Source organism: Procambarus clarkii, chromosome 24, assembly GCF_040958095.1.
Source record: "Procambarus clarkii isolate CNS0578487 chromosome 24, FALCON_Pclarkii_2.0, whole genome shotgun sequence".
NCBI classification, from domain to species: Eukaryota; Metazoa; Arthropoda; class Malacostraca; order Decapoda; family Cambaridae; genus Procambarus; species Procambarus clarkii.
Genome location: NC_091173.1, coordinates 38,143,877 through 38,160,037, shown reverse-complemented (window position 1 = coordinate 38,160,037; position 16,161 = coordinate 38,143,877). Strand labels below are relative to the sequence as shown.

General features: G+C 45.6%; 1 long non-coding RNA gene across 1 annotated transcript; it reads right to left on the bottom strand.

Annotated features, from left to right (window-relative positions):
- Nucleotides 1-10,335: 10,335 nt before the first annotated feature.
- Nucleotides 10,336-15,211, bottom strand: LOC123761865 (uncharacterized). Its single transcript, XR_006773265.2, has 3 exons — nt 14,802-15,211; nt 10,787-10,914; nt 10,336-10,406 (listed from the first exon to the last, which is right to left on the bottom strand). It is a non-coding gene; the product is annotated as an uncharacterized lncRNA (long non-coding RNA).
- Nucleotides 15,212-16,161: the final 950 nt, after the last annotated feature.

The window sequence follows — 16,161 nt, the reverse complement described above, 5'->3', positions numbered from 1 at the left end:
CAGCCACACAGGCAGTTCGTCAGGCACACAGGTAGGTCGTCAGCCACACAGGCAGGTCGTCAGCCATACAGGCAGGTCGTCAGCCACACAGGCAGGTCGTCAGCCACACAGGCAGGTCGTCAGCCACACAGGCAGGTCGTCAGACACACAGGGAGGTCGTCAGACCCACAAGCAGGTCGTCAGGCACACAGGTAGGTCCTCAGCCACACAGGCAGGGCGTCAGGCACACAGGCAGGTCGTCAGCCACACAGGCAGGTCGTCAGCCACACAGGCAGGTCGTCAGGCACACAGGCAGGTCGTCAGCCACACAGGCAGGTCGTCAGACACACAGGCAGGTCGTCAGCCACAGAGGCAGGTCGTCAGCCACACAGGCAGGTCGTCAGGCACACAGGCAGGTCGTCAGCCACACAGGCAGGTCGTCAGCCACACAGGCAGGTCGTCAGCCACACAGGCAGGTCGTCAGGCACACAGGCAGGTCGTCAGCCACACAGGCAGGTCGTCAGCCACACAGGCAGGTCGTCAGGCACACAGGCAGGTCGTCAGCCACACAAGCAGGTCGTCAGGCACACAGGTAGGTCCTCAGCCACACAGGCAGGGCGTCAGCCACACAGGCAGGTCGTCAGGCACACAGGCAGGTCGTCAGCCACACACGCAGGTCGTCAGCCACACAGGCAGGTCGTCAGCCACACAGGCAGGTCCTCAGACACACAGGCATGTCGTCAGGCACACAGGGAGGTCGTCAGACCCACAAGCAGGTCGTCAGGCACACAGGTAGGTCCTCAGCCACACAGGCAGGGCGTCAGACACACAAACAGGTCATCAGCCCCACAGGCAGGTCGTCAGCCACACAGGCAGGGCGTCAGCCACACAGGCAGGTCGTCAGACACACAAGCAGGTCGACAGACCCACAAGCAGGTCGTCAGGCACAGAGGTAGGTCCTCAGCCACACAGGCAGGTCGTCAGACACACAAACAGGTCACCAGCCACACAGGCAGGTCGTCAGCCACACAGGCAGGGCGTCAGTCACACAGGCAGGTCGTCAGCCACACAGGCAGGTCGTCAGGCACACAGGCAGGTCGTCAGCCACACAAGCAGGTCGTCAGGCACACAGGTAGGTCCTCAGCCACACAGGCAGGTCGTCAGCCACACAGGCAGGTCGTCAGCCACACAGGCAGGTCGTCAGCCACACAGGCAGGTCGTCAGGCACACAGGCAGGTCGTCAGGCACACAGGCAGGTCGTCAGCTACGCAGGCAGGTCGTCAGCCACACAGGCAGGTCGTCAGCCACACAGGCAGGTCGTCAGGCACACAGGCAGGTCGTCAGCCACACAGGCAGGTCGTCAGCCACACAGGCAGGTCGTCAGCTACACAGGTAGGTCGTCAGCCACACTGGCAGGTCGTCAGCCACACAGGCAGGTCGTCAGGCACACAGGCAGGTCGTCAGCCACACAGGCAGGGCGTCAGCCACACAGGCAGGTCGTCAGCCACACAGGCAGGTCGTCAGCCACACAAGCAGGTCGTCAGCCACACAGGCAGGTCGTCAGCCACACAGGCAGGTCGTCAGCCACACAGGCAGGTCGTCAGCCACACAGGCAGGTCGTCAGCCACACAAGCAGGTCGTCAGACACACAGGCAGGTCGTTAGACACACACAGTCAGGTCGTCAGCCACACAGGCAGGTCGCCAGACACACAGGCAGGTCGTCAGACACACAGGCAGGTCGTCAGGCACACAGGCAGGTCGTCAGCCACACAGGCAGGTCGTCAGCCACACAGGCAGGTCGTCAGCCACACAAGCAGGTCGTCAGGCACACAGGCAGGTCGTCAGCCACACAGGCAGGTCGTCAGACACACAAGCAGGTCGTCAGACACACAAGCAGGTCGTTAGACACACACAGTCAGGTCGTCAGCCACACAGGCAGGTCGTCAGACACACAGGCAGGTCGTCAGACACACAGGCAGGTCGTCAGACACACAGGCAGGTCGTCAGACACACAGGCAGGTCGTCAGACACACAGGCAGGTCGTCAGCCACACTGGCAGGTCGTCAGCCACACAGGCAGGTCGTCAGTCACACAGGCAGGTCGTCAGTCACACAGGCAGATCGTTAGCCACACAGGCAGGTCGTCAGCTACACAGGCAGGTCGTCAGCCACACAGGCAGGTCGTCAGCCACACAGGCAGGTCGTCAGCCACACAGGCAGGTCGTCAGGCACACAGGCAGGTCGTCAGCCACACAGGCAGGTCGTCAGCCACACAGGCAGGTCGTCAGCCACACAGGCAGGTCGTCAGGCACACAGGCAGGTCGTCAGCCACACAGGCAGGTCGTCAGCCACACAGGCAGGTCGTCAGCCACACAGGCAGGTCGTCAGCCACACTGGCAGGTCGTCAGCCACACAGGCAGTTCGTCAGGCACACAGGTAGGTCGTCAGCCACACAGGCAGGTCGTGAGCCACACAGGCAGGTCGTCAGCCACACAGGCAGGTCGTCAGCCACACAGGCAGGTCGTCAGCCACACAGGCAGGTCGTCAGACACACAGGGAGGTCGTCAGACCCACAAGCAGGTCGTCAGGCACACAGGTAGGTCCTCAGCCACACAGGCAGGGCGTCAGACACACAGGCAGGTCGTCAGCCACACAGGCAGGTCGTCAGCCACACAGGCAGGTCGTCAGCCACACAGGCAGGTCGTCAGCCACACAGGCAGGTCGTCAGACACACAGGCAGGTCGTCAGCCACACAGACAGGTCGTCAGCCACACAGGCAGGTCGTCAGGCACACAGGCAGGTCGTCAGCCACACAGGCAGGTCGTCAGCCACACAGGCAGGTCGTCAGCCACACAGGCAGGTCGTCAGGCTCACAGGCAGGTCGTCAGGCACAAACTAAACTCACAGTAACAACTCACACTCACCAGTGTGCATATACAGTATATTTCTAGGTGACCAATTGCAGATATTCCCATACAGTATACTTGGAGGCGAGGTAGGTATTCTCATACAGTATACATGGAGGCGAGCTATTATAGGATTACTTATACATTATACATGCAGGTGAGAAAAGGTAGGTATTTTCATACAGGTATACATACAGGCCAGCAGGTGCAGGTATTCTCATACAGTATACTTGAAGCCTAGCAAATGCAGTTTTTTTCATTCAGTATAATTGGAGATGAGCAAGTGTAGGCCTTCTCATTCGGTCTACATAATGGCGAGCAAGTGTATACAGTATACTTGTAGGGAAGCAAGTGTAGGTATTCTTATACAGTATACTTGGAGGCCAGCAAGTGCAGATTTTCTCATACAGTATACTGGCAAGTGCACAAGTGTAGGTATTCTCATATAGTATACTTCCAGGTGTGCAGGTACATGTATTTTCATACTGTATACCTGCAGGCGTGCATGTGTAGGGTATCTCATTTAGTCTACTTGGAGGTAGCAAGTGCAGGGATTCCCATACAGTGTGTCACTTCGCTGTACCTCACCTCACTCACCTCACTGTCACCAATCAGTCACCTTCCGGTGATTGATTTGATTGTTATTTTATTGGTTTTAGATTATAGATTTTGAGATTGGTTTTATTACTTCTAAGAAGATTATATTTTTATAATATATTTTCACCAATAATCTTGCCTTCACATATTTTGGGAGGTTTCATATTTTAATGTTACCGTAATTAAATGATAGAAATAATTACTATTGAATTATAGATAACACAACTATATAATGAATATTTAAAATGGCCTCAGTTGTTTCAGTAGTGTTGACTGGTCATCACACATCAGATACCCTTGGGTGCGTGAATTTCAGTTTATAATGGCTTCTGGGAGGTCCTGGTGTGTGTGAGGGAATCTAGATTCCCTCAGCTAGTTTTCCTAGTTTCTAGATTAGGCTAGTCGCTCTAGAAAGGGAAGCTTTCATACTAACATATACTTGTGGGGTGTTGAATGAAAGCTTATGTTAAGGACTGTCGGTTGGGACTGGTTAGAAGTCTGTGATTGCTCTGTAGAGAGAATTACAGAAATTTTCCTGTTTCTGTGAAATAGGATGAGGAGGACACTTGACTAAAACCGTTAGAGGTGGGGGGGAGAGTGGGGTGAACGTTGCCTCCCCCCCCCAACCTGTGAGACATCACGCCATTGTCTTTAGGCCTCCCCCTCCTTGTGACGTCACGGGACGCTCGAGGGTGAGTGAGGCTGTGATTGGAGTAGGCATGTGTGCTCCAAGCCGAGTTTTGGCGCGAAGAGCTGTGATTGGGAGCGGCACGAGGGAGCCGTGCCAGCTTTGGGCTGATTGGTCAAGACAAAGTAAGGGAGCAGGTATGGGCATTTTGAGTTTCCTTAGCCCGGGAAATGGGCAGTCTGAGCAGGGGAGCAGGTGGACGAGGACGTGTCTGGGTGGAGGGGGGTAGTTTTTCCCCTCCACCCTCGTTAATCGCGGACGTTACCGTGTTGTCCAGCAGGGATGGCACGCCCGCCATCCCGGGTTGTGTCTAGGCCCAATTTTCGTGAAATTCGAGGGCCAACGAGGTACGGAACGACCAGAAAATAGCCTCAGAGACAGTGGGCACCCATGAGGCAGCTGGCAGAGCCTCATGGTGTAACAGGTGGTTTGAATATCCTGTCTAATGTAGAACTATTGACTATTGGTGGATTCAGGGCAGTGTAATTGTGGTAAGATTACAGGCCCCTGTGAGACTTTGAATTCCACCCTATTGGTCCGCCCGGTGGTGACGCCGCCGCCCATTGTCACCCCAGTGTAGAGCAAGGCAGGCTCTGGTTTGCTGGAGTTGTTGGTGATTCCTCAACCACGTGTGTATGCCCGGGGGCCACCGCCAGGCCACCCCTAGGCCACCCCAGGCCACCCAGCCACCCACCCCCAGGCCACCCCAGGCCACCCAGCCAGGCCACCCAGCCGAGCCCGGCTCGGCTCGGCCCGGCTCGGCCCGCGCGCCGGCGACCACTACCCCCCCCCCCCCTCTCAGCTCGGGAGGGGCGCTGTGGGCCACGCGGTGGCCACTTTCCCGGGACAGCCTAGGGCCACATCTTGTCGACGCATGAGGAGCAAGCTAAGTGTTGACAGCTAGTGTGGTAGGGACCTAGGAAATGAGTAAAAAATAAGGAGAGAAAGACGTGAGTACTATTATCATTGTGTACAGTGTGATGAGTACCGGTGGAAATTCCCGGTAAGAGTTGTCTCAGAGCCTCGCCAGGCTAGAGAAGCAGCTGAGAGACAGTTGTTTGTAGCACGTCCAGGTGACTGGTAGGGCGGTACCTGGAGATAGATGTTGTACACGGGACCACACTGTAGTATCATGATGGATATATGTGTGTAGACTGACGCGAGTATGTACCGGTCAGTGTAGAGATTTACCATATAAGTGATCCAGCCTGTCGATTCTGTATAATCGTTCAGACTGGATTAATGCCATAGAGTACCGTAAAATTATAATCATTAGAGGTAGGCAGGCCAGGTTGCAGGGATGTCAGTGGGGGCCCTGAGGTCTGTGTAGTTAGTTACATTTACCTGATGATATAATTTTCATTGATTATGTGAATGCCATTTCTATGTGTTCATTTGCATGCTTTATGTACTGTGTTGTGTGGTGAGTCAGTAGATGTAATTGCTGACTGATTGCCTAATGATGTCATTAGCATGTGGGGTATGCTGACAGCATCATTATGTTGCAGGTTTGTGCAGTGTTATCAGTTTATACGATATTATTGCCCTAGGAACTCTGTTGAAGGTTTAAGGGACCTCTAGGATTATTCAGGGGAATTCACAGTGCTTAATGAGAGCAGGCAATTGATGGGTTAATTGCCTTGCTGAGGTAAGTGTGTGTTCACAGTAGTCCTTTGCAACGGTTGCAAGAAAAAGAGGGGGCAGTAATATTGGTATGCTCTTGTGTGTTGCACAACCGTGTGTCATTATTGTGTGGGCACAGTAATTAACGAGTTGCAGTAGCCGCAACCATATGTGGGCAGTGCATTTGTGATGTTGCATGCCATTGTAGTGTGGCCTATGTAACACTGGGGTTACTTTGTTTCTTTAAGTTGTGTTGAGGACTTAAGGATTCAGTGAGTTAATAATTGGGGAATTAACTGGATAAGGGGTGCACACTTATTGTGGAGTGAGAGAGGGCTGTTATGAGAGAGAACAGCGTTGAGCTTGAGTGAGATACGTCTCGGGAGCAATTAATTGTCCGTGTGACAACTAATTGACCACTCTAGCTAATTATGTAATTAGCCTTCTCATCATGAATTCACGTAGTGGGAGAGGATCTGTCAGTATTTGTGTTAACGTAATTTGCTCGAGACTAATTACCTTTCTGGGGTATAGCAATTAGTGGCTCATGTTAATTAGTGGAGTAATTAACATTGGAGAGCTCCAATGACCCGGTACAGCGAGGTCATGGAGCTAGGATAAATCGTTGTATTAATCATATCCTGTCTGAGGACAGTGGATTAGTGGCACATCTTGTTAATTAGGGGTAATTAACTCCTTTCCCGTGAATTCACAGTGTTTGATGAGACCTGCTTAGGCAGTGCGGAGTGAGACGTATTTATGGATGATTAATTATCGGTCTTGGTGACAGTTAATTAATTGCTCAGAATTAATTAGGGAATTAATTAAGGCAATTAACACTCACTAGTAATTTTTTGACACAGACTGTTGAGAAGCTACCAAGTTAGGGTAGGCTTAGTTAACGTAACTCAATGGGGATGTAATTAGTGGTCCGTTTGACCTTAATTGAGAATTACTCACTGAATGCTTGCAAGGAGTCAAGTGTGATGTAATATAAGTTTGAGTTATTGTTAACAAGAGAGACAAGTGTTAATGATTAACGTAGAGTATCATCATGATGTTGTCTAGTGTGAGACAATTGTTTGTGATTACCGTAGTACTTTGTTGCTGACTGCTGCGATCAGTCAATTAACGTAATTAATCACTTAAGGCAATTTCTTTTGGTTGTCGTCTGGTGACATGAGTAGAGTAATCTAGGGATTTGTGGAGCTGTGTCCCAGAATCCCACCTTGCCTGTCTTTGTTACTGTTTACAACAGTGCAACTTCTTGTAGGGAGTTGCAAAGAGTGTTCACACTGGGTTGTGATAGGGGGGGTCACTGTTGGACTACCCGCCTAGTTACGTGGGTCTCTCCTGGGGGGCGGAAGGACCCCTAAGCTTGTGATTATAGTAGCTGTCATTGAAACCGAGACACTATTGATTGCATGCTTGTGTCTTCAGTGGATATCCTTCATTTGTTCAGTTAGTTCATGTTATCAGCCCGAAGTGTCAGCAAGATGGAGCCTGCTGTCACTTCTCGAGGGGCTGTTGAATAGCTGTGTTGCAAATGCCACTTGATGGACAATAACGTAACCATTCGCTGTGGTGTAACTTAGTCTGTGATATTTTTCTTTGATTTGCAATATTGCGTCATCAGTGGGCACACCTGTGTTCAGGTTAGTTCAGTATGCAGCCGCACAGCAAGGGTTGCTATTTAGCTGTTTGTTATCGTGCCACTGGATGGACGTTAACGTAACGTAAACTCGGTAATGTAGTAGTTAGTCTCTTGTTATTAATAAATTGTTATGTTATAGAAAACGGTCTTTGATGTCAACCCTTCAACCGTGTTGTTCCACCATATTTCTGCATATTACAATTAAATGTTGATGTGATTTGATATGACGGCTGTTCTTGGGAATTCGAATTCCAACTCATAGCGCCACATCAAATATAAATATTTGATTGTGAGAACCCGTCGGTTACCCTTTATTAGTTTTAACGTCCTGTTGAACTAGGAGGAGCCAGCGGACTATTGTGGACAGGTTTTCACCCCTGGTGGTGGAGGCCTGGCGGTTTGCTCCCGCTTTTCCTTTTTCTATTGGACTCATGCTTAACTGCCGTGAGCAGCCTTTAAACTTGTAGTCCACCTCCTAAGGGAGGTAGGCATAGAAAAAAATCTCAGTGTGGCCAGCTCAACTATGTCTCGTGTGGTCACACTCGCTTGCAGATACGGTATATCTTGCTATCTGTTGACTACAAATATTTACAGGTGTTACAAACGACATTAAATTGTTATAATGTTGAGGCTTACCCTTTAGTTTATAGTATCCATGCCTAATAACGATTAATCCTAGACACAGAAAATAAATTGGCCAATTTCATCTGAGCTAATAAACTGGACTGGCAATTCCCTTGGCTATTAAGTTGCATAGTCTCGCCAGCAAATAATGATAAATTGGAGTCACACTAATTTCTAGGACACTGAGAGTAAATTGGAGTTGTGGGAGGTCCCCTGTCGTCGGAAAGAAGTTTCACCACAACATTCCATATGCTGCCTCTGTTTACACTGGTTCCCTCCTCCTGAGAGAGGGAGAAGAGGGACATTAGAGATTCAATAGGAAGAATGGGTTTGATGTCAAATCTATTTACTATATAATTAATTTAGTAGATTCATTTTATAGTGTAACCAGCTCATCAGTGAGGGACGCTAAAGGAGTAAGAAGTCCTCCATCCATCAGATGAGATGGACTTAATGGCTGACATTCTGAGTTATCTTCAGAGAGGTAGGTCAGTGGTCAGTTATTGACCCGAGACTCAATTTCCGTGAAAATAGTTTGGAGCTCTTGGAGATCGATTTTTTGGTAGAATAGGGTTTTCCTAAGACAATATTTGACGGTTCCCACCATTCGCTCCGTGCCACGGTGCTCTGGGAGGTATAAATTTCCAGTGACACTGCCGTTGGTTCAGAGCAGAACATACCACTAGGTGGTTCCAGACCTCCCTCAGATATGCTTTCCCTGCCACAAGGTTGGATCCATTGTCTGAGATTATAACCTTAGGGCAGGATCTGTAGGATAATCGTAGCAGGCAGTATGGGACCTTTTAGAAAATATTTATTTTCTATTTGTTATTTTCTTCAATAGTGAATTATGATTCTAAGTGGACTGTATGTTCGATTCAGTCTGCCAATTTTTACCTGCACATAGTTGGTGGGATGTGCATGGAACTTATACCACAATAAATGGTGATAATAATAAGCAATACACATTTACCTTTTGTAAATTATACCACATATGATGACTTATATCAAGCTACAGTGAGGTTAATACTACAAATGTTATAATTATATTAGTATAACTGTGTGAGCTTATCTGAATATGTGGATATGGCCTGTTGGGCTTAAACATCAAATTAGGGTATGGCACATGTGGTCCAGGTGCCGTGCCATGTAACGGCGTCTAAAATGGCGTCTGTAGGTCCAACTAGATCATGCATGGAAGCTTCGAAGGTTGTAGGTAGTGAGCTCACTAATATCTCCAGGGAACAAGCTTACCTGCCAAAGAATGAGTTATAATAATGGCTCCATTAACATATAAAGTACAGGTGTGACTTGAATTAAATGGGGATTGTGTAAAGAGATAAACTCACTTTGATTGGGTTTTAAGCCCGCTCATAACCAGCATGTTTGAATCTAAAATTTACAAGGCCTCATAAAACTATACATAAAACAAATTGGATACTCAGCTCTTCTTTTTGTTGTAGAGGTCACTATGGCAGTTTCTCGGTTAGTTGACTTATATTTTGGAGTCTGATGTGTTGTGCACGTCGTGAGCCCTCTCTGTTTTGTTTACAATCAGTCTCGTGTGAGTGTAAGAGCATGACTGTCCCCTGCTCCTTCTCCTGAGGTGGCGTTCCAATATTTTTGGTTCCAACTCTGTCTTAAGGACTAAGGCCTCAAGCTATATATTTTCTGGTGTATTTATTTATATTCAGTCCTAGTGAATACTATTTTATTAAGTTTCACCCTTAAACCGCGCAATACATACAAATATGATGGGAGTAACTTTCCCGAAGCCACACAATACATACACATACGATTGATGGGTCTAATGCACAATTTTAAATGTCCCACGAGGGACAGGGGAATCTATAGTCAGCCACGGTCGATAGTAAACAGATGCCACCTAGAAAAAATCATGGGTTACATATTGGGGTGTGTGAGCCTCAGTTCTGAGTGAGCCACCAAGGTTAGTATACGCAGCATGAGCTCACAGTACTGCTGTTCAGCTTGTAACCACAGCATCACCTAAAAATGTCAAAATATATATGTACATGCTATTATTTAACGATGATAGTATTACAGAAGAACCCTGACTGTTATAACAATTACCAGGATTCTGGTAATAGCAGGATTGTTGTGAAAATTAGCACTGTGATGGGAGGAGTAATCTTGGTGGGGAGGGAGGTAGGGTTGTCTGCTGACTCTGTGTGGCCTCCTTTTACTCTCAGGACTCACTATACCAGCTTAGGGGGTCTACAGACGGGAAAATAGAAAATGTTCCGATTTTTTTTAAATTTAATCATGGAATGGATATAGAAAGGGCTGCAACTGGTCCAAGTTTCAGCATCACACCCTAAATAGAAAGGGAGAAAAAAATACACAACGTATTATGCAACGAATTTTCAACATATTCAAAAAATTTCAGCGAACACATGTGTCAGCTAAAATCATTTCTATAACACTCAGATATCACATTAGCATGTAATAAAGGATTTCAAATAGGAGTTTTAGTCAAAAAGCGTTTAGTGCAATAATACAATTATTCAAAGTTCCCCTTCCAAAAATATGCAATAAATGATGTTTATTAATATTTAAAAAATCATTAAATGGACTTTGGACTACAGTGTTATTTGACATTGTAGAAGCACAAACTCTGCACATAAGCCGTAATTTGCATGTAAATTGATTAATAAATGAAACCTGTGAAGCACCTTGAAGTTGTAAATTACTTACCTGAGTAAAATAAGATCAGAGATATGGCCACCTGTAGCCGAGCTACACTTCGACCAATTTCGTTTATAATTGGCACCCTTGCAGATAGGCATCCGTTCTGCAAGGTGTGTAAGTTCTATGCAAATCCCCTGATAACAAACGGGGAAAAAAATGCATATAAATAAATAAATAAATAAATATATATATATATATATATATATATATATATATATATATATATATATATATATATATATATATATATATATATATATATATATGGCACAACTCTCCTAAACACGAGAGTTAAGTATACAACTTTAGAACACTTTCCCACCAGGAGACTCGAACACTAGCCAGCACAGAAGCCTTCCAGCAACTGGCATAACAGGTACGCCTTAACCCTCTGCACCACCGCTCAGACCCTTAAAAGAGATGGTAATTTCGGAGTATTTAAATACCCCAAAGATCAACACCTCCCAAGAGCACCAGAGAAAGTGAGGGGTCATTTAGACGTTAATTTCATCAAGTCCCTGTTAATATGGGAAGACACAGTGTCTCTGCTTAAGGCACAACTCTCCTAAACACGAGAGTTAAGTATACAACTTTAGAACACTTTCCCACCAGGAGACTCGAACCCTAGCCAGCACAGAAGCCTTCCAGCAACTGGCATAACAGGTACCCCTTAACCCTCTGCACCACCGCTCAGACCCTTAAAAGAGATGGTAATTTCGGAGTATTTAAATACCCCAAAGATCAACACCTCCCAAGAGCACCAGAGCAAGTGAGGGGTCATTTAGACGTTAATTTCATCAAGTCCCTGTTAATATGGGAAGACACAGTGTCTCTGCTTAAGGCACAACTCTCCTAAACACGAGAGTTAAGTATACAACTTTAGAACACTTTCCCACCAGGAGACTCGAACCCTAGCCAGCACAGAAGCCTTCCAGCAACTGGCATAACAGGTACGCCTTAACCCTCTGCACCACCGCTCAGACCCTTAAAAGAGATGGTAATTTCGGAGTATTTAAATACCCCAAAGATCAACACCTCCCAAGAGCACCAGAGCAAGTGAGGGGTCATTTAGACGTTAATTTCATCAAGTCCCTGTTAATATGGGAAGACACAGTGTCTCTGCTTAAGGCACAACTCTCCTAAACACGAGAGTTAAGTATACAACTTTAGAACACTTTCCCACCAGGAGACTCGAACCCTAGCCAGCACAGAAGTCTTCCAGCAACTGGCATAACAGGTACGCCTTAACCCTCTGCACCACTGCTCAGACCCTTAAAAGAGATGGTAATTTCGGAGTATTTAAATACCCCAAAGATCAACACCTCCCAAGAGCACCAGAGCAAGTGAGGGGTCATTTAGACGTTAATTTCATCAAGTCCCTGTTAATATGGGAAGACACAGTGTCTCTGCAGAGGGTTAAGGCGTACCTGTTATGCCAGTTGCTGGAAGGCTTCTGTGCTGGCTAGGGTTCGAGTCTCCTGGTGGGAAAGTGTTCTAAAGTTGTATACTTAACTCTCGTGTTTAGGAGAGTTGTGCCTTAAGCAGAGACACTGTGTCTTCCCATATTAACAGGGACTTGATGAAATTAACGTCTAAATGACCCCTCACTTGCTCTGGTGCTCTTGGGAGGTGTTGATCTTTGGGGTATTTAAATACTCCGAAATTACCATCTCTTTTAAGGGTCTGAGCGGTGGTGCAGAGGGTTAAGGCGTACCTGTTATGCCAGTTGCTGGAAGGCTTCTGTGCTGGCTAGGGTTCGAGTCTCCTGGTGGGAAAGTGTTCTAAAGTTGTATACTTAACTCTCGTGTTTAGGAGAGTTGTGCCTTAAGCAGAGACACTGTGTCTTCCCATATTAACAGGGACTTGATGAAATTAACGTCTAAATGACCCCTCACTTGCTCTGGTGCTCTTGGGAGGTGTTGATCTTTGGGGTATTTAAATACTCCGAAATTACCATCTCTTTTAAGGGTCTGAGCGGTGGTGCAGAGGGTTAAGGCGTACCTGTTATGCCAGTTGCTGGAAGGCTTCTGTGCTGGCTAGGGTTCGAGTCTCCTGGTGGGAAAGTGTTCTAAAGTTGTATACTTAACTCTCGTGTTTAGGAGAGTTGTGCCTTAAGCAGAGACACTGTGTCTTCCCATATTAACAGGGACTTGATGAAATTAACGTCTAAATGACCCCTCACTTGCTCTAGTGCTCTTGGGAGGTGTTGATCTTTGGGGTATTTAAATACTCCAAAATTACCATCTCTTTTAAGGGTCTGAGCGGTGGTGCAGAGGGTTAAGGCGTACCTGTTATGCCAGTTGCTGGAAGGCTTCTGTGCTGGCTAGGGTTCGAGTCTCCTGGTGGGAAAGTGTTCTAAAGTTGTATACTTAACTCTCGTGTTTAGGAGAGTTGTGCCTTAAGCAGAGACACTGTGTCTTCCCATATTTTTTTTTTTTTTTTTTTTTTTTTTTTTGAGATATATACAAGAGTTGTTACATTCTTGTACAGCCACTAGTACGCGTAGCGTTTCGGGCAAGTCCTTAATCCTATGGTCCCTGGAATACGATCCCCTGCCGCGAAGAATCGTTTTTTCATCCAAGTACACATTTTACTGTTGCGTTAAACAGAGGCTACAGTTAAGGAATTGCGCCCATTAAATCCTCCCCGGCCAGGATACGAACCCATGACATAGCGCTCGCGGAACGCCAGGCGAGTGTCTTACCACTACACCACGGAGACTGCATATTAACAGGGACTTGATGAAATTAACGTCTAAATGACCCCTCACTTGCTCTGGTGCTCTTGGGAGGTGTTGATCTTTGGGGTATTTAAATACTCCGAAATTACCATCTCTTTTAAGGGTCTGAGCGGTGGTGCAGAGGGTTAAGGCGTACCTGTTATGCCAGTTGCTGGAAGGCTTCTGTGCTGGCTAGGGTTCGAGTCTCCTGGTGGGAAAGTGTTCTAAAGTTGTATATATATATATATATATATATATATATATATATATATATATATATATATATATATATATATATATATATATATATATATATATATATATATATATATATATATATATATATATATGTCATACCTAATAGCCAGAACGCACTTCTCAGCCTACTATTCAAGGCCCGATTTGCCTAATAAGCCAAGTTTTCATGAATTAATGTTTTTTCGTCTACCTAACCTAACCTAACCTAGCTTTTTTTGGCTACCTAACCTAACCTTACCTATAAATATAGGTTAGGTTAGGTTAGGTAGGGTTGGTTAGGTTCGGTCATATATCTACGTTAATTTTAACTCCAATAAAAAAAAATTGATCTCATACATAGAGAAAAGGGTTGCTTTATCATTTCATAAGAAACAAATTATAGTAAATATATTAATTCAGGAAAACTTGGCTTATTAGGCAAATCGGGCCTTGAATAGTAGGCTGAGAAGTGAGTTCTGGCTACTAGGTACGACATATATATATATATATATATATATATATATATATATATATGTCGTACCTAGTAGCCAGAACTCACTTCTCAGCCAACTATTCAAGGCCCGATTTGCCTAATAAGCCAAGTTTTCCTGAATTAATATATTTACTATAATTTTTTTCTTATGAAATGATAAAGCAACCCTTTTCTCTATGTATGAGGTCAATTTTTTTTTATTGGAGTTAAAATTAACGTAGATATATGACCGAACCTAACCAACCCTACCTAACCTAACCTAACCTATATTTATAGGTAAGGTTAGGTTAGGTAGCTAAAAAAAGCTAGGTTAGGTTAGGTTAGGTAGGTTAGGTAGACGAAAAAACATTAATTCATGAAAACTTGGCTTATTAGGCAAATCGGGCCTTGAATAGTAGGCTGAGAAGTGCGTTCTGGCTATTAGGTACGACATATATATATATATATATATATATATATATATATATATATATATATATATATATATATATATATATATATATATATATATATATGTATGCCTGCACATATATATTACAAAATATCATATTATAACCCTAAAACATACTAACCTATTGTAATTGGTCTGAATTGTGGGTCCTCAAGGTGGCACTGCAATGGGCACTAATAGGCACCTGTGCCATTGCTGGGTCACCTTCCTCAGGAGCCTGTCTCGGCTTGTTGGAGGGAGGGAGGTCTAGGAAGGTGTGTGAGGAGGGTCTAGGAGGGTCGGGGAAGGTTGAGGAGGTGTCGGTGTCACGCCTCACAGCTGATGCAGGGAGGCCACCACCATCTCTCACTGGATATTACTTTTCTTCGCGCTAAAGTGGCCTTCTTTTACCGATAAAGACGGCGACCGAGTGCCAGATTTGCTGCTCTTATCTGCTGACACTTCCTCTTTACAAGTCTTTGTGCAGTAGAGGCAACAATGCGCTATTCCAGGAGCGAGAATGTAGCGCATCGACAGGCAGTCCACACTCAATAGGACACACGAGGTGACTGAGGGCTGGTACCTCGCTCATCCCCCACAAGGGGTGAGAAGGTTGCCAATGAGTGTATATTTACTCTTTATACATACAGAGATATTTACAACGTTATTACGAAAAATTTGACGTTTAGATCGTACGACGCAATACCTGTGGCGCGCCACAGCCGCGGGGCACCGGATTCTGACCAATTTCGCATGGAAATGTACCATAAATACATCAATTTATATCATAACATTATGCGGATTGCACCACAGTGTTGCCAGAACTACGTAGTATTTTTATAAATTTTTCAAAATATTACGATTTTTCCCGAATTTTTTCATTGTTAAAGCCCCTTAGTGGTTCGCTAGAGTGAAAACAAATGTGGATACTTATATATGTGTGTATATAGTGTAATAACAGCAATAGGAATATGTTGGGAGCAGCCATTTTGGCGAGGAAGGTGGCATCGTCTGCATGACATTTCATGTTGTGTCCTGGTGGTCACTATGCTCTTTGGACACCATACCAGCTTATTTGTACAGGTATGTTGAATAAAACATGTAGATACGTATATATAATGTGTGTATATAGTTTAATAACACCACAAACAGCATTGTTGGGGGAGAAATATTAGTGTGTCTGGCCTTGACCCAGTGAAGGCGGCAGCCAGCAGCTGTGAGTGTTGCTTTGTCTTTTATTGCCTGAACTCACCATACAAGCTTAGATTTATAGTTATGGTGAACAAAACATACATATATATATATATATATATATATATATATATATATATATATATATATATATATATATATATATATATATCGTCAGTATTTTGTGAATAAAAGCAAAAACAGGATGGTGTGAGGAGGATGTTGGCGAGTGAGAAGGTGAGGGAGTGGTGGCCAGTGGCTGGTTGGTGTGGGGCGGCCACTCTTCATTGCTTTTTGAGTCATCCTACCAA